This window comes from Equus caballus, chromosome 1 (genome assembly GCF_041296265.1).
Source record: "Equus caballus isolate H_3958 breed thoroughbred chromosome 1, TB-T2T, whole genome shotgun sequence".
Classification (NCBI taxonomy): Eukaryota; Metazoa; Chordata; class Mammalia; order Perissodactyla; family Equidae; genus Equus; species Equus caballus.
In genome coordinates, this window is record NC_091684.1 from 61,367,174 (window position 1) to 61,384,573 (window position 17,400).

Genomic DNA, 17,400 nt, shown 5'->3' on the forward strand with positions numbered 1-17,400 from the left:
CTGATTTTCACTAACATTCCACTTACATTTTGATGTTGTAATTCAAATGTTACTGTCTACATCTCATTTCACCACTAGTTTTAAACTGATAAGAATAGATACTACACTTGATCTTAGCCAAAAGGCCGAGAAGCGATCACCACTAGTTTTAATCTCATTCCCCAAAACACACAGCAAAAGATGTGTTTACTCATCTTCTCTAGTGGAATTTTCATAGATGCCAAATAAATAGGAAAAAAAAAAAAACACTGAGAACAGGCTCTACTATAATTTAATCCCTATCTTTGTAGTGAAGAAACAGTGTAACTAGTTGAATGTGTTAATTTTTGAAGAGAGACCATTTAAACAGATTTAAGGAGATCAGCTTTCCAATTGAGTCAGGAAAACTAAGCAGGCCAAGTGGCAGTAGTTATACAATAAGGAAGATTAACGTGCACATGCATTACGTAGAATAAATAAAATAAAAAGCAGTGTATTTTTCTTCCCTAATAGTCTCCCACCCCTCAAAAAAAGGCATGCCTGTAAAAAATAGCTTTAATATGAATTGAAAAAAGATGAAGAGGTATTTCTAAGCAAGAAAAAGTCAAAGGAGACAAATGAAAGATAATTTTGTTACCAAAGAAAAGCATTATGTACCCAACAAGAAACAGAACAAGTTGTTTTTTTTTAACCTGTAACAGTATATCATTATTATGTTTCTGTATCTATTACATTAAGACTATTAAGCTTAATGTATTGCTTTTGGTAAATTTCAAAAAGGTCACAGAACCAGGAAATCATTTAATTCAACATCTTTATTTTACAGATGAAGGAATGGAGATCCAGATAAGTGCTTTATTCATAGCTAATTAGTCAAACACCTACAATAGATCCTAGAACTCTTGATTTTAAAATAAATCATCTAAAAAGGAAAAAACTTTTTAAGAACTGTTCTCAGCAAAATAAATATAATAGCCACACTCCAAAAGGAGATCAAATGCCCAACTACAGAAAGCTAAACCATGGTGTAATAACATAATACAATGTAAATATTAATTATTAAATATTTATACTTAATATTTATGTAAATAAAACTAATATTTATGTAAATGTTAAAAATTATAATCATGAATATTATTTTACAAACCAACGGGAAGTTGGCTACAAATATAAAAAGACAGAAAAAGAAGTAAAAATGGCTCTGAAAACAGTGAAAAGATACTTAATCTCACTCATAATAAGTAAATGCAAATTAAAACTATACTGAGATACTGCTTTTCACTCAGCAAGCTAGCAAAAATCCAAAAGTCTGAAAACACACTTGTTGGCAATGCTGTAAAAATGGCAGTGTTGAGGAATGTATAAATTAGGGGAGTCTATGGAGGGCAATTTGGCAATACCCATCGAAATCACCCATATAAACTGCATACATTGACCCAGCCATTTCACTTCTGATAAAACACTCTACTGATATACTTGTACATCTGTGAAATTATACACACCAAAATAAATTTCTGAGATCTACCTAAATTTGGCCTCACTTAACTTAGACCTCACTTAAAAGAACTTCAAGGTTCCGAAGTGTTTAGTTTACATGAACTAAGAGCTTGAGAAAACAAGAACTGAGTGTCCTTTATATCTGTATTTCCAGAATCTAATACAGCATGTGGCATAGCTAGTATATGCAGGTGATGGCTCAGTACACTCTATGAACCTGGAAATACAGTTGCTCTCTGAGAACTACATTGTAAAATCAGCACTATCTGGGGTGCCCACAAGGATTCACCATATTCATCCCTGTGGCAGCTATTTACTAACCATAGAACTGGATTCAGTATAGGCCATCAGAACCTCAGCCATTAAGTATCTGAATCATGTACTTAACTCTCCTTTATTCTACTTCCATGTTCACTAAGTAACTTTATTATAATTCGGCTTCCTATGTAGATTGCCTTCAAAGAGAGAACATGCTGATCAGAAGACGGGAGTTTCTAGTTCTCGTGCCAGCTATATTTCTCATAAAAAATTAATAAATTGGCAATTTAGTTTATAATTTTAACCTCTCATGATATTAGTCAGCCTAAAGAAGCTTCTCTGAATTCTATCAATTCCAAGGCACTGATAAAATCCAGTTTGGGGAATTTCAAGCTTCAAGTGTTAGACCTTGGACCATGGTGACATCTTGCCCCTCTGCCTTCCCATTTCATTTAAACTTCTCCCCTTGGAACAGGTGCCAGTGTTAATTTCCAAAAAGTTTTGTGTGGCCAGAGTCACTGAACAAAATCACAGAATTACACTCACTTTTCTTCAGGCCTGGTGTAACTGAGTTAGGGAAAGACAATAAATGAAGAGTCTAAAGAAGGGAAAACGATAGAAATATTGATTTGCTGGAAATAGGCGAGACTACTTGCATTTTTGTTACAAATACTAATATAAGAATGCATTTCTATTGTTGAAAAGGTTGTGCAGAAGTACATAAACTATGTCTTCTTTTTCATACGTCTGAAATTCCACCACTCTCTCTAGAAGTAACCTCAGAAACAAGTCTGAATGTGTCTTTCCTGAAATTGTTCTGTTTACATATAAATATAAATATTATAATATGTTTACATAAAAATAACAATAATAATGTATACATAAGTATATGCACATATTTGGTGTTTGGGATGCTTTACATTTTTTATATAACAGAATCATACACATGCATTTGCAATTTTTAAAAACAATACAACATAAAATCATTCCATCAAGGGATATATGGATCTACCTCTTTCTTTTTAACCACTACAGAGTACTTCATTGTATGACTGTTTCACAATTTAACAATTTGACAATTAATACAGTAAGATTACTTCCATACTTTGCTATTACAAACACAGCTGGAGAAACTTTTTTTGCTGTGCATTTTTTAATTCATTTTTACTCAAGTATACCTGTGGGGCAGATATCTACAACTGAAACTGCTGGGTTAAAAGCAGCGTAATCATGGGGCCTGCCCCACAGCTGAGTTGTTAAAGTTCTGCCCTCTCTGCTTCAGTGGACCGAGTTCACAGGTTCAGATCCTGGCACAGACCTACTCCAGCTCATCAGCCATACTGTGGAGGCATCCTACATACAAAACTAGAGGAAGATAGGCACAGATGTTAGCTCAGGGCTGAGCTTCCTCAAAGAGGGAGAGCGGGGAAGGAAGATTGGCAATAGACGTTAGCTTAGAGCAAATCTTCCTCACGAAAAAAAAAAAAAGGAGTGTAATCATTTTTAACTTGCTAGATACTGCCAAATTACCCTTCAATATTGACATTCCAATTTACACACCCACTAGCAGTGTATGAGTGTACTCCTTTCCTCGTATTTGCTATTATCAATCTTTTCCCTTTATATGATGGATAAAAAAATGACATTTAATTTAATTTGTATATTCTCTATAATAAATAAGTTTGATAAGCTTTACTTTACAAAAGTTCATCATTGTTGTTTGGAGGGCTATCAGTATATTAAGCTGTATTTTTCTTTTGTTCTAGTCATATTCCCAGCCCTGAGGCTGCATCTTATCTTCCTTGTAAAAAAGGAGCATTATCTCCATCTAGATTTCTTTTACATAAAAAATAATGTTTAGGTCAGATGTAATATTAATGCTATTCCATCCAATGCTATTTTTAAGTAAAACGTTGTTTTTATTAAACAATTTTTTAAAAAGGCTAAAACTTTCTTAATCCAAACCATTTCAACACTCTTCCAATTCAATCTGACTGAGCTCCACCAGATCTAACTGGGAAGAATTTTTCCATCCAAGATTTTGCTTTCTAAGGGCTGGTTATACTTTCAAAATACTTCAATAGATGATCCATCATTACGTTACTGAAAAGAATGATTTAATCCAAACAGTAACAAAGTTCTCAAAAATATCCCACAAGTGTTTCATCTTCACACAATACTGGAAAACAAGATTACACATCATTCTGGCATCATATTTAAGCAAAGAGAAAAAAAAAAAAAGACAACTGAAATTCTGAATGAGTTGTAATGGTAAACAACATACCAAAATCCATACTAAAAATTACAGCATGCCCAACTCAACTGAAGTATAGTGACATAACTACCTCTGTTTCACAACACAAATGAATGCACTTTTTCTTAACCTATTTTAGTAAAGCTACAACCTAGAACAACTTGTTAAACATACACTAGGCAGTAGTGCAAACATAAACAAGTGTATTTATTTCACTGATATTTGCAATGCTGCTTCTTGGCAAAGGATGTGTGTTGTCCCCAAAACACGTGCAACCTATTAAAACAGTAGTCACCACGAACCCAGGAGAATAAATACCAGGAATAAATGAGAATCTGCTATACTCTATTTAAGATTTATGAACTTCTAAGGGCAGATTTAAGGAGCCTGAGATTAGGCGGCCAAGTTATTCCCTGTGCAGACTACAAAAATTATTATAATTCATATATTTTCATAATTGATTTCATAGAGTTTATACACCCATAGAGCTCACTTAACTGGGCTTATCTACCTGCATGAAAGCTGAAACATGAGTACTATGTCTAAAACAACACACAAAGATTAATATAATACTTTAGGCATTAAACACATTCAAATGTTTATTGATTTAAATAGAAAAATAGTAAATTGAATAATCCTAAATAATTATACATATGATGACTATATAATAGGTAGGCTATTAGACTGGAAATAAGGATAGTCAAGTTTCTGGCTTGGTTTTATCATTGTTTCTAAATGCATGTCTTAATATAACAAACTATTTCCATACTATTCCTCAGACCAGCCCTTCCTGAGGCCCAAATGAAATCCCCCCTCATCTATAAAAGTTATGTAAACTCATTACACTCTTGATTTCTTCCTCTAAATTCCTGTAGAATTAACATTCTGTACCACTATTATGGTACCTTGATTATTAAATCATTTTAATGTATACCTGTCAACTTTCCAAGGAGATTGCAAATCTAAAAATACAAAAAGTATGTTTTAGGCTTCTTAGTATCCTCAGTGCCAATTAATGAATTTGAAGTTATTACTAAGAGTTATAACAAGTATTACTGTTCAAATACACTAGAGTAGGTACAGAAAACTTAGGTTCTCTTTCTAGCTCTACTACTAGCCAGCTATATGACCAGAAAAGTCCTATCCTCTCTGGGACTGTATTCTAGGAGATGCAGGGCAGAGGTGGTACTCATTTCTAAATCCTTTCTGGATTTAAGAGTTCATTTCAGAAAAACAAAATGTAGAGGTATTTTGGACTTTTTGGAAGAGGAAAGGCATCCTAAATAGTTATTCATGAGATAACATCCTACATTAGCCTCACTGGTTTAAGCAAGTTTCACATAATCCAAGATATCCAATTGCCATTACTTCATTCAAGTCATTAGCTGTTTATTGAGCAAGGTATTGCGAGGGCACTGAAAGAGACACAAAGATGAGCAAGACACAGTCTCTGGCCACAAACACCTTATAACGAGGCAGTAGACATAAAATAACTACTCAAATAACCATAATGTAAGGCAGGAAAAAAGTGAGGGCTATGAAAACATATTAACAGGGAACTAAAAGAAGGAAAAATTACATTAGGTTGGGAAGTGAAAAAGGCTCAAGAAAGGCTCCAAGGAAGATTTACTTAGGGTAGGAAAAAGCTAAGCATTCTTTACAAAAGAGCTGAATGCATTATCTTAGAGGCCTTTACCATTTTATTGCTTTGTCATTTTATTTGAGGAATGAAATATGCTATCGGAAATATAATCTTTACTGTACAACTATGGTGCTTCTAAAAATGCAAAAACATATTAGATTTTAATTATGCCAAATAATTTTTAAAATATCTCTACATATTTCTTCTTAGATGAAATGAATCATATTGAAAGTTCTGCATTGAAGACACCAGGATGACTGCCAAAATACAGTAGAGATTAACGCTCACGTCTAGAACAGATGCATTTTCATATGTCAAAGTGATATAACTGACAACAAATGAGGAAAACTCACACTGCAGCTAACTCTGTTCTGAGAAGTGAGTGTTTTCCAACAGCAGAGAAAAACCTATTTTAAATGATCTGGATGAGAATGTAAAGTTAATTTAAGTCATAAATGTCTCTAACAGTAAAAAATGATAACTGTAGGAACAAGAACCATCTCACAGAAATGTTAGGTTTGACACTGAACTTTTGTACATATTCTTGCTAAATGAAGATACTATGGAAAAAGCAGGTCAATATCCTATAGTACTTAACCTTCTGATACTCTGTGAAACATTCCTTCATCCATCAAGGATCTCCATTGTTCACATTCTCAAAACACACAAATACAAACACAAACACGCACCACAGAGTCTTTTTACTGCAATAATAAAACCTGGAACTTATGTCTGAAGGAGGAAGAATGAGAAGTGAAGAGTGGCAATTTCCCTTCTCAAATAACTGTACAGAAAAACAAAGTGTGAAGAAGGAAAAGAAAAAATGAATTAACCAAAGAAACACTCTATTTAAAACAAAAACAAACAAACCATCCAGGAAACTACAGAAAGAATGATGACCAATATAAATTTTCTAAAACCTCTAAGATGTGCTAATGTGTTCAGATCATGAGTAAGCTTTCAATATTTAAGATTTCCATAAAACAACATCTCCAACTTTCAATTCAAATCTTAGAAATTAGGTAGCTATAGAGTTTTAATGGTTAATAAATACTGTTAATTTACTGAAGAACCATTAGAAAACTAAAGAATGAAAAAAAATCACCTATTAACAAGGAAAATTTAAGCACTGCTCCAAAAGAAATTAGTGCCAAAAAAGTACTGACTTGTCCAAGGCAAAGGTCAGGGTACATAAAAGTGAGGAGGAAGAGGAATAGTCTCAAGATGGAAAACCATTTTTCACTTTCCTTTTCCCCAAAACAGCTTTACTTTACGTTAATTTTTCTAACCAGAACTAAGACATATTTCAATTTCAAGCCCTATTTAAGACTTAAAGATTTTATGGTCACTTTGCTATATTTTGTAGTAACATCAGCAGTCACAAAATCTTAGTATATAATATAAAATTTCAGTTAAAATGTCTCTGTTTAAACAACTCTTATTATAAGGTTAATCCAATAAGGAGCTATTTAACCAATATTTAATTATTCACTTAGGATTTTCTAAACCTAAATTTCCACAGAATATAAACTTTAATCTTTATGTTCAAACCAAAGTATAAAGTGTTAGGTTAAGGTTTGCTATGATGTATATGTGATTTAAAGACAACAAACAGGGGTCAATGAAGACAACAGCAGACGCCTATGTCCCTGTCTCCCAACATTTTCTTGAAAAACAATGCAGAACAACAAGAGGAAAATAACTGCATGAAAACCACATCCTCAGCTTAACTTGAAGACAGAATGCCTAAACTTCAAAATAATACTAAGTGAAAAGAAAAAAAGTACCAAATCCCACTGTTTTACCTTGTGTGCTCCTCCCTGACCCTGCTCTGCCTCAAGGCTTTGCGGTGGGAAAAGGCCAATGGAGAAAGAGTAACAGGAAGAGCAAAGAAAAGAACTAGCAATAGGGTCTAAGGTTGATCTTAAGATACACGAAGTGATCTAAGTCCACACTAAGCCTGAAAAATACTTAAAAAAAAAGTGTCTGGCTAGATGAGAGTAAGGACTACAGAAAAGGGACTTAAAATTAAAAGGGCATGTGATTTGAAAAGGTTGTTTTCAAAACTTGTAATTTCTAGAGGAAAACAACCTAAGCAACATAGTTAGTAAGGTATATCTTATGGGCTACACACCAAACAACACACACAGGTAACAGAGGATACACCTTTTTCTGAAGTGCCCATAAATCTTTAACAAAAATAGATCAATATTAGGTCACAAGAAAACATAAAAGCAGAAATAAAACAAACACTTTCTAAAAACAATACAATAAACTAGACATTAATAACAACAACAAAAAGGTCCTACCACCTACAAATAAAAAGAAAACAACTATTAACACTTGGAGAAAGGAGGAAATATAAACTGAAATTAGAGAACTTACTTTAAGTGGGAATGTAAACTGGAACAGCAACTATGGAAAACAGCATGGAAGTTCCTCAAAAAATTAAAAATAGGGGCCAGCCAGGTGGCGCAGCAGTTAAGTGTGCACATTCCACTTTGGGGGCCTGGGGTTCGCTGGTTCAGATCCCAGGTGCAGACATGGAACTGCTTGGCAAGCCATGCTGTGGTAGGCGTCCACATATAAAGTAGAGGAAAATGGGCACAGATGTTAGCTCAGGGCCAGCCTTCCTCAGCAAAAAGAGGATTGGCAGTAGATGTTAGTTCAGGGCTAATCTTCCTCAAAAAAAAAAAAAAAATTTAAAATAGAACTACCATACGATCCAACAATTCCATTTCTGGCTATTTATATGAAATGAAAGCAGTAACTTGAAAAGATATCTGCACTTCCACATTCACTGCAGCGTTATTTACAATAGCCAAAACATGGAAGCTACCTAAGTGTTCACTGATGACTGAATGGATATAGAAAATGTGGCACGTATATATACTAGAATATTATTCAGCCATAAAAAAGAAGGCAATCTTCCCATTTGTGACAACATGGATGGACCTTGAGAGCATTATGCTAAGTGAAATATGTCAGAGAGAGACAAATATTGTATGATCTCACTTATATGTGGAATCTCAAAAAAAAAAAAAAAGATAGAGACCAGATTGGTGGTTGTCAGAGGTGGGAGGTGGGCAAATGGGTAAAGGTAGTCAAAAGCTATAACATTCCAGTGATAAATAGGTCCTAGAGATGCAACATACAGCATGGTGACTATAGTTAATAACATTGTATTGTATATTTGAAAGTTGCTAAGAGAGTAGATCTTGAAAGTTCTCATCACAAGAAAAAAAATTTGTAACTGTGTGGTGAGGGATGTTAACTAGACTTATTGCAGTAATCATTTTGCAGCGTATACAAATATCGAATCATTATGTTGTACACCTGAAAGTAATATATGTATCAATTATACCTTAATTGGAAAAAGAATTTACTTTAAAAATGATAATGAAGACACTAATTATAGGCATACCTCGGAGATATCACGGGTTTGGTTCCAGACCACCACAATAAAGTGAATATCGCATTTAAGCAAGTCACATGAATTTTTTCATTTGCCAGTGCATGTAAGAGCTATGTTTACACTATACTGTAGTCTATTAAGTGTACACTAGAATTATGTCATAATAAACAATGTACATACTTTAATTTTAAAAATACTTTATGGCTAAAAAAACGCTAACCATCATCTGAGCCTTCAGTGAGTCATAGTCTTTTTGCTGAGGGAGGGTCTTGCCTTGATGTTGACAGCTGCTGACTGATCAGGGTGGTGGTTGCTGAAGGCTGGGGCAGCTGTGGCAATTTCTTAAAATAAGACAACAGTGAAGTGTGCCACATTGATTGACTCTTCCTTTCACAAACGATTTCTCTGTAGCAGGCAATGCTATTAGATAGCATTTTACCCACAGTAGAGCTTCTTTCAAAATTGGAGTCAATCCTCTTAAACCTTGCCACAGCCTTATCAACTAAGTTTATGTAATAGTCTAAATCCTTTGTTGTCATTGCAACAATCTTCACAGCATCTTCACCAGGAGTAAATTACATCTCAAGAAACCACTTTCTTTGCTCATCCATAAGAAGGAACTCCTAATCTGCTAAAGTTTTATCATGAGACTGCAGCAATTCAGCCACATCTTTAGGTTCCTCTTCTAATTCTAGTTCTCTTGCTATTTCCACCACATCTGCAGTTATTTCCTCCACTGAAGTCTTGATCCCCTCAAAGTCATTCATGAGGGTTGGAATCAACTTCTTCCAAACCCCTGTTAATGGTGATATTTTGACCTCTTCCCATGAATCATAAATGTTCTTAATGGCATCTAGAACAGTGAATCCTTTCCAAAAGGTTTTCCAAGTGGATCTTGTGTTACCAGGCATGAAAACAACATTAATCTCACTGTACATCTCCATCAGGGCTCTTAGTGACCAGGTGCTTTGTCAAGGAGCAATAACATTTTGAAAGAAATCTTTTTTCCTGAGCAGGTCTCAAGAGTGGGCTTAAAATATTCAGTAAACCATGTTATAAACACATGTGCTGTCATCCAGGCTTTGTTGTTCCATTTACAGAGCACAGGCAGAGGAGATTTAGTGTAATTCTTAAGTGCTCTAGGATTTTCAGAATGGTAAATACGCATTGGGTTCAACTGAAAGTCATCAGTTATATTAGCCCCTAACAAGAGAGTCAGCCTGTCCTTGGAAGCTTTGAAGCCAGGCACTGACTTCTCCTCTCTAGCTATCAAAGTTCTAGATGGCATCTTCTTCCAATATAAGACTGTTTTGTCTACATTGAAAATCTGATGTTTAGTTTAGTCACCTTCGTTAATTACCTCAGCTGGATCTTCTGGATAACCTGCTGCAGCTTCTACATCGCCTTGCACTTTCATGTTATGGAGATGGCTTCTTTCCTTAAACCTCGTGAACCAACCTCTGCTAGCTTCAAACTTTTCTTCTGCAGCTCCTCACCTCTCTCAGCCTTTACAGAATTGAAGAGAGTTAGGGCCTTGCTCTGGACTAGGCTTTGGCTTAAGGGAATGCTGTGGCTGGTTTAATCTTCTATCCAGACCACTAAAATTTTCTCCATATCAGCAATAAGGCTGATTCGCTTTCTTATCATTTGTGTGTTCACAGAAGTAGCATTTTTAGTTTCCTTCAAGAACTTTTCCTTTGCATTCACAAAACTTAGCTAACTGTTTGGCACAAGAGGCCTAGCTTTCTCCCTATCTTGGTTTCTAACATGCCTTCCTCACTAAGCTTAATAATTTCTCATTTTTGATTTAAAGTGAGAGATGTGTGACTCTTCCTGTCATTGGAATACTTAAAGGCCACTGTAGAGTTATTAGTTGGCCTAATTTCAATATTATTGTGTCTCAGGGAATAGGAAAGGGAGAAGGATGGGGAACAGCCTGAGGAGAGGAAGAGGTATGGGAGAACAGCCAGTCAGTGGAGCAGTCAGAACACACACAACATGCATCAAGTTTGCCGTCTTATATAGGCACAGTTTGTGGTGTCCCAAATCAATTACAAAAGTAACATCACATATCACTGATCACAGACCACCATAGCAAATGTAATAATAATGAAAAAGTTTGAAATAGTGATGATCATTTCACACTATATATAAATAATAAATCATTATCTTGTATACCTGAAACTAACAACGTTATATATCAAGTATATCTCAATAAAAAGAGATGAAAAATGTCAAAAAAATAAAAAAGCTTGATGTTATCACCAAGATTGAGCCCTTTTTCTTGAATAAGTGCTGGTTGAGTTGTTGGAAGCCTTTGGTTAATTTCTAGAGTTCTGAAAAAGTGAATTTTGACAATTTCTGCCAGCATTCTCCTTGTTTTTATGGAGAAGTAGATTTTCAGAGGTCCTTACCCCACCATTCTAGAAGTGCTTCTCTGAATGATGCTTTTAAGAGGATAAGTTTTATGGTATGTGAATTATATCTCAAGCTGCTATTTTAAAAAGCCCATCTTTACCCTGTGGTTTTTATCATATATTAAATCTCATACATCTTGGGTCTGTTTCTGGTCTTTCTACTCTAGTCCATTGGGCTACTTTGTATTCATAACTACCAAAGCAGAGAGCCCCAGTCTTTAATTATAAGGCCTTATCATACGTTTGAGTGTGCTACAGGGCTAGTCTCCATCCCCATCCTCTTAAGCTTTCATTTTTCAATTTTTTCTGGCTGTTTTCCCTGTTTGTTTTCCAAATAAACTTGTCTAACGTCATAACAAATAAAGCATATTGGTATTTTTATGGAGATTATGTTAAATTTATAAATTAACTTAGAACTAGCACATTCATTATATTTGGTTGCCTTATGTAAGTCAAATGGAAAGCCTCTATTTGGGTCTTCAGAAGTTGTTTTAAGGTTTTCCTCATTTACTTTTTGCATACTTCTTGTTTATTCCTGTTTAATCTTCTTTATTGCTATTATAATTGAGGTTTGTGCTATCATTAGGTCCTTTAACTGGTTATTGTTTGTGTATATGAAGGCTATTGATTTCTGTATGTTAATTTCATGACCTGCTGCCTTAGTGAATTTTTTATTGTTTGAGTTAGTTTTATCATTAATCGTTGAAGTCAGTGATTCTCAACCTAGGCTGATTTTACCTCCTAAGGACATTTGTTAATGTCTGGAGACATTTTTGGTTTTCGTAAGTGGATGAGGAAGCTGCTAGTGGCACCTAGAGTGTAAAAGCCAGGCTGTTAAGCATCCTATAAGGAATAAGACAGTCCCCTAAATCAAAATTTATGTCCCCCTTGGGGCTGGCTGCATGGCCGAGTGGTTAAGTTCGTGCACTCCGCTTCAGCGGCCCAGGGTTTCGCCAGTTCAGATCCTGGGCACAGACATGGCACTGCTCCTCAAGCCATGCTGAGGCGGCATACCACATGCCACAACTAAAAGGACCCACAACTAAAAATACGCAACTTTGTACCAGGGGGCTTGGGGGAGAAAAAGGAAAAATTAAATCTTAAAAAAAAAAAAGATTTATGTCACCAAAATGTCAATAGTGCCATGATCTGGGAAACTGTGCTCTTTCCAGATAGTCTATCATATCATTTCCAAACAGAAATAATTTTACTTCTTCTCTACCAATTCTTATGAGTAATTGCATTTTCTTATCTAATCGCATTAATTTCTATTGTACTGCGATGAACAGTACCGGAAATAGTGGATATTCTTGTATTGTTCCTATTCTTAGTCGAAATGCCTCTGATATTTCCCCATTAAAGAAGACACTGGCTTTAGGACTAAAATATATTCACTTTATCATATTATGAAAGTAGCCTCAACTTCTGTTCTCTTTCATGTTTTGTTTTATTCATCAGTGTGTTAGGTGATAATTTTTTTAAAAAACGGCTTTATTTAGGTATAAGTGACACACAATAAAGTGCAAATGTTCAAGTGTGCAATTTGGTGAGTTTTGACATATGTATACGTACATGAAACCATCTCCATGATCAAGATAACATTCTTGTTGCCCCAAAAAGTTTCCTTGTGCTCCTTTGCAGTCCATTTCTTTGCCTCTAGCCCTAAGAAACCACTGTTTTGCTTTCTGTCACTATAAATTGCTTGGAATTTCCTAAAATTTTAAATGAAAGGAATCATACTGAATGTACTCTTTTTTGATCTCCTGCTCAAAATAATTATTGTGAAATATTTCCATGTTTTGTATGTATCAAAATTCACTTCTTTTTTCTTGTTGGATAGTATTCTACTGTATGGATATACCACAATTTGTTTATCCATTCACCTATTGATGAACCTTTGGATTATTTCCAGTTTCGGGTTATTATAAATAAAGCTGCTGTCAACAATTTGCATACAGGTTTTTGTGAGAACATATGTGTTCATTTCTTTTGGGCATTAACTAAGAGTAGAATGTCTGGGTCATATGTTAACTCTGTTTAACATTTTGAGAAACTGCCAAACTGTTTACCAAAATGGTTGTACCATTTTACCCTCCCACCAGCAGTGTATGAGAGTCCTAGTTGCTCCATATGCTCACCAACAGTTCATATGTTCAGAGCTGTAAATTTTTGCCCTTCACGTGGGTGTGTATTGGCATCTCATTTTGGTTTTAGTTTGCATTTCACTCATGCCTGGTGTTGAGCCCCTTTTCATGTCTTTTTCTTTTATTCAGGTTTAAGTGACACCTTTCTTTTATTTATTTGCCATTCATTTATCTTTTATGGAAAAGTGTCTATTGTAAGCCTTTTGTCCATTTTTTTAAAAATTGGGTTTTTCTTATCAAGTTATAAAAGTTCTTTATATATTCTGTAAAAAGTCCTTTGTCAGACAGATGTTTTGCAAATACTTTCTCCCAGTCTGTGGCTCATCGTTTAATTTTGCAACATTGTCTTTTAAGAGCAAAAGATTTTAATTTTCATCTAATCCAATTTATCGTCTTTTTCTTTTATACTTTGTTCATTTTGCTGTCATTTGTTCTGGTGTTGTATTCAAGAAATGTTTGCCAAAAGTGAGGTCACTAATATTTTCCTCTTTCCTTACATAAGTTTTATGATTTTATGTTTTACTTTTAGGTCTATGATCCATTTCAAGTAAATTTTTATATATGCTTTGCAGTCAGAGTCAAGGTTCATCTTTTTGCACATGGCTATTCAATTGTCCTTACATCATGTGTTGAAGGAGTGGGGAGTGAATTTTGAAGTCTTTTTCAGCATCTATGGAAGATGATTATGTGATTTTTTTCCCCTTAGATCTGTTAATGTGGTGTATGTTATTAACACTACTCCTAATTTTGAAAAAATCTTTTATTTCTGGAATACATCCTACTTTATTATGTTTTATTTTTTTAATGTGCTATTAGATTCTGTTTGCAGATCTCTAATTTCATATTTTTCAACAATGTTCATTAGTGACTTTGCTATGTGGTTTTTTCTTTTTGTACTGTATTTTATCAGGGTTAGGTGTCATTCTTATACTTGCTTTGTAAAAGGATTTGAGAAGTTTTGATTCATTTTGAATGTTTGGGACTATTTACTCTTTGAAAGCTTGTTAGAATTTCCCTTTGAAGACCTGAGGGCCTTAGGCTTTTTTATGGAGTAGTTCAGTAATGACTTTCTCTATGTGAATTTGCCTATTTAAGCTTTATAACCCTAATGAGGTCAATTTTGTTCATCTTTATTTCCTCTAGGTAATTTCTACTTTACCTAGATTTTCAAATTTATTTGCATAGAGATCTGCAAAGTAGTCTCATGACATTTAAAATTTCTTCAGTTTCAAAAGTTATTTCCGTTTGTATATTTATGCACCCTCCCTCTTTTTTCTTGATTAAGTTGGCTAATTATTTTTTTAAAAAACAGGACTTTAATTTATAAATTGTACTGCTTTTCTCTTCTCTACCTTACTTATTTATGATTTTATCTTTATTATTCCTTTCCTTGTACTGTCTTTTGATTTGATTGTTCTTTCTTTTTTTCAGCCTAGAATTTAATTCATATATTTTCATTCTTTCAATTCTAACTGATAGAAGTATTAAGTTCTGTGCATTTTACCCTGATCACTGCTTCACATGCATCCAGTGGATCCTGATACAGGCATATTACACTTTCCTTTATTGTGCTTCGCAGATAATTTTGTTTTTTACAAATTGAAGTTTTGTGGCAACCCTGTGTTGACCAAGTCTTTAGGCACCATTATTTATAGTTAACATCCATCACCACACATAGTTACAAATTTTTTTTTCTTGTGATGAGAACATTTAAGATCTATTTTCCTAGCAACTTTTACATTAAGCTTTATGGAGTTTTAATTTACCCTCATCTCACCCCCAACTCCAAAGTAGCCTTAAAAATAAACAACTTCAAAACTATGATAACTATAAAAAACAAAAGCCCAACTGTCACTGGAGGGGTAAGAACAGGTTTGGAGCAACCCAAAAGCCCCATTCCCCAGATAATTATTTGATCTGCCTGGCAGCTCACTGAAAAGCTCCACTTAAGTCTTCTCTTTATCTAATTCAGAGCTCACTCAGTGCAAATATTCCTATCCCCAGGGCATTTGCTGAAAACAATCTGCAGCAATTGTGCAACACAGGAGGCAGATATGGCTTCAGGATACTGAATTCATTTCCTCTGTAAATATACCCAGAATTAAGACTGCTGGATCTTATGGTAGTTCTATTTTTAATATTCCGAAGAATCTCCATACTGTTTTCCATGGTGGCTGCACCAATTTCCATTCCCAACCAACAGTGCAGAGCGGTTCTCTTTTCTCCACATCCTTGCCAACATGTGTTATTTCTTCTCTTTTTGATGATAGCCATTCTAACGTGTGAGGTGATATCTCATTGTGATTTTGATTTGCATTTCCCTGATGATTAGTGATGCTGAGCACCTTTTCACATATTTGTTAGTCATCTGTATATTTTCTTTGGAAAAACATCTATTCAGATCTTCTGCCCATTTTTAAATCAGATTGTTTTGGAGTTTTTTGCTATTGAGTTGTATGAGTTCTTTATATATTTTGGATATTAACTCTTTATCAGATACACGCTTTGCAAATATTTTCTCCCATTCCATAGGCTGACTTTTCATTTTGTTGATGGTTTCCTTTGCTGTGCAGAAGCTTTTTAGCTTCATGTAGTCCCATTTATTTATTTTTGCTCTTGTTGCCTTTGCTTCCATAGTCAGATCCAAAAAGTCATCACCAAAACTGATGTCAAGGAGCTTACCGTTCCTGTTTTCTTCTAGGAGTTTTACGGTTTCACATCTTACATTTAAGTCTTTAATCCTTTTTGAGTTAATTTTTGGGTATGGTATGTTCCTTCTTTTGCATGTAGCTGTCCAGTTTTCCAAACACCATTTATTGAAGAGACTATCCTTTCCCCATTGTATATTCTTGGCTTCTTTGCTGTAAATCAATTGACTATATATGTGTGGGCTTATTTTTGGGATCTCTATTCTGTCCCTTTGATCTATGTGCCTGTTTTTATGCCAATATCATACTGTTTTGATTACTATAGCTTTGTAATATAGTTTGAAATCAGGGACCATGATGTTTCCAGCTTTGTCCTTCTTTCTCAAGATTTCTTTAGCTATTTGGGGTCTTTTGTGGTTCCATAAAAATTTTAGGATTGTTTGCTCTATTTCTGTGAAAAATGCAATTGAAATTTTGATAGGGATTGCACTGAATCTTTAAATTGCTTTGAGTAGTATGGATGTTTTAACAATATTAATTTTTTTAATCCACGAGCATAGAATATCTTTCCATTTATTTGTGTCTTCTTCAATTTCTTTCATTAAAGTCTTACAGTTTTCAGTGTACAGGTCTTTCAGCTCCTTGATTAAATTTATTCCTAGGTATTTTATTCTTTTTTGTACAATCATAAATGGGATTTTTTCTTAATTTATCTTTCTGATAGTTCATATTAGTGTATAGAAACACAACAGACTTTTGTATATTGATTTTGTATCCAGCAACTTTGCTGAATTCATTTACTAGTTATACTACTTTTTTGGTGAAGTCTTAGAGTTTGCTATGTATAATATCACATCATCTGCAAATTGTGACAGTTTTACTTCTTTCTTTCCGATTTGGATGCCTTTTATTTCTTTGTCTTGCCTAATTGCTCTGGCTAGGTGGGCATCCTTGTCTTGTTCCTGATCTTAGAGGAAAAATTTTCAGCTTTTCCACACTGAGTACGACGTTAGCTGTGAGCTTGTCATATATGGCTTTTATTAAGTTGAGGCATGTTCCCTCTATACCCCACTTTGTTGAAAGTATGAGAACTCTTCTTAAGGCTGAAGCTCTATATTCCTCCCTGTGTCAAATCCAAGTATAGAG

At 34.4% G+C, this 17,400-nt stretch overlaps 1 protein-coding gene and 1 pseudogene across 4 annotated transcripts in view; both read right to left on the reverse strand.

The window, feature by feature from the left end:
• MICU1 (mitochondrial calcium uptake 1) overlaps positions 1–17,400 on the reverse strand; it is a 280,172-nt gene that overhangs the window by 236,130 nt on the left and 26,642 nt on the right. The gene's annotated exons all lie outside the window — the stretch shown is intronic.
• On the reverse strand, positions 31–137 carry LOC111769783 (U2 spliceosomal RNA; annotated as a pseudogene).